The sequence below is a fragment of the Meles meles genome, chromosome 1, assembly GCF_922984935.1.
Source record: "Meles meles chromosome 1, mMelMel3.1 paternal haplotype, whole genome shotgun sequence".
Classification (NCBI taxonomy): domain Eukaryota; kingdom Metazoa; phylum Chordata; class Mammalia; order Carnivora; family Mustelidae; genus Meles; species Meles meles.
Window position 1 is genome coordinate 137,139,128 of NC_060066.1, and position 2,377 is coordinate 137,141,504.

The following is a 2,377-nucleotide window of genomic DNA, read 5'->3' on the forward strand; positions in this document are numbered from 1 at the left end:
GGTCTCTCCTCTTTCATGATTTTATTTATTTGGGTCTTTTTTCTTTTTATAAGTCTGGCTAGGGGTTTATTGATCTTACTAATTCTTTCACAAAGAACCAGCTCCTAGTTTCATTGATCTGTTCTCTTCTTTTGAGTTCTGTATCATTGCTATCTGCTCTAATCTTTTTTCTCTTCTCCTGCTGGATTTAGGCTTTATTTGCCATCTTTTTCTAACCCCTTAAGGTGTAAGGTTAGGTTATGTATTTGAGATTTTTCTTGTTTCTTGAGAAAGGCTTGTATTGCTATATACTTCCCTCTTAGGACTGCCTTTTTTTTTTAAGATTATTAATTTATTTATTTGACAGACAGAGATCACAAGTAGGCAGAGAGGCAGGCAGAGAGAGAGGAGGAAACAGAATCCCCACTGAGCAGACAGCTTGATGCGGGGCTTGATCCTAGGACCCTGGGATCATGACCTGAGCCGAAGGCAGAGGCTTTAACCCACTGAGCCACCCAGGTGCCCCAGGACAACGTTTACTGTATCCCAAAGGTTCTGAATGTGGTTGTGTTTTCATTTTCATTTGTTTCCGTGAATTTTGAAAAATTCTTCTTTAATTTCCTGGTTGACCCATTCATTCTTTAGTATGATGCTCTTTAATCTCCATGTATTTGTGTTTCTTCCAAATTTTCTCCTGTAATTGAGTTCAAGTTTTAAAGCATTGTGGGGGCACCTGGGTGGCTCAGTGGGTTAAAGCCTCTGCCTTTGGCTCAGGTCATGATCTGAGGGTCCTGGGATCGAGCCCCACATTAGGCTCTCTGCTCAGCAAGGAGCCTGCTTCCCTCTCTCTCTCTCTGCCTGCCTCTCTGCCTACTTGTAATCTCTTTCTGTGTTTCAAATAATTAAATTAAAAAATCTTAAAAATCAGTATTTGGGCCCCTGGGTGGCTCAGTGGGTTAAGCCTCTGCCTTTGGCTGAGGTCATGATCCCAGGGCCCTGGGATAGAGCACCACATCAGACTCTCTGCTCAGCAGGGAGCCTGCTTCCCCCCCACCCTCTGCCTGCCTCTCTGCCTATTTGTGATCTCTATCTGTCAAATAAATAAAATATTTAAAAAGAAAAAAAAGCATCATGGTCTGAAAATATGCATAATCTCAGTCTTTTGATACTAGCTGAGACCTGGTCAGTGACCCAATATGTGATCTATGCTGGATAATGTTCTATGTGCACCTGAGAAGATTGTGTATTCTGTTGCTTTAGGATGGAATGTTCTGAATATATCTGTGAAGTTCATCTGGTCCTGTGCATCATTCAAAGCACTTGTTTCCTTATTGATCTTCTGCTTAGATGACCTGTCCATTGCTATGAGTGGGGTGTTAAAGTCCCCTACTATTATTGTACTATTATCAATGATTTCCTTTATTTTTGTTGTTGTTTTATGTATTTAGATGCTTCCAAGTTAGGGGGTAAATATTTACAATTGTTAGATCTTCTTATTGAATAGAAACTTCTATTATAATATATTGTCCTTCCTCATCTCTTATTACAATCTTTGATTTAAAATCTACTTTGTCTGATATAATGATTGCTACTCTGGTTTTCTTTTGATGCCCAATAGCATGGGCATCCACCCATGGATGGGGCTCCACCCCCTCACTTTCTATCTGGAGATGTCTTTGGATCTAAAATGAATCTTTTGTGCTTGCTTAGGCAGCACATATACTAAAATTAGAACAATACAGAGAAGATTAGCATGGGCTCTGTACAAGGATGACAGGCAAATTCGTGAAGCTTTCCATATTTTTATTATAGCAAATAAATAAATAAATAAAATTTTAAAAAATAAAATAAAGTGAGGGGCACCTGGGTGGCTCAGTGGGTTAAAGCCTCTGCCTTTAGCTCAGGTCATGATCCCACGGTCCTGGGATTGAGCCCTGCATTGGGCTCTCTGCTCAGCTGGGAGCCTGATTCCTCCCTTTTCTCTCTCTGTCTGCCTCTCTGCTTACTTGTGATCTGTCTGTCAAATAAATAAAATCTTTACCAAAAAAAACCAAAATAAAATAAAGTGAATCTCTTCCAGACAGCATATTGATGGGTCTTGTTTTTGTTTTTTTTAACCCAGTCTGATACCTTATGTCTTTTGATTGGAGGATTTAGTCCAGTTACATTCAGAGTAACTACTAAAAGATAAGAATTTAGTGCCATTGTATTACTTGTAAAGTCACTGTTTCTGTAGATCGTCTTTGTTCCTGTCTGGTGTTACTTTTGGGCTCTCTCTTCGCTCAAAGGATCCCTTTAATATTTCTTGCAGGGCTGGTTTATTGTTCACAAATTCCTTTAGTTTTTGTTTGTCTTGGAAACTTTTTATCTCTCCTTCCAGTTTGAATGACAGCCTTGC

The 2,377-nt window shown here is 39.5% G+C and overlaps 1 non-coding gene across 1 annotated transcript; it reads left to right on the plus strand.

The window, feature by feature from the left end:
• The first annotated feature begins 1,677 nt into the window (after positions 1-1,677).
• On the plus strand, positions 1,678-1,784 carry LOC123928095. Its single transcript, XR_006815610.1, has one exon. It is a non-coding gene; the product is annotated as a U6 spliceosomal RNA (small nuclear RNA).
• The last annotated feature ends 593 nt before the right edge of the window (positions 1,785-2,377 follow it).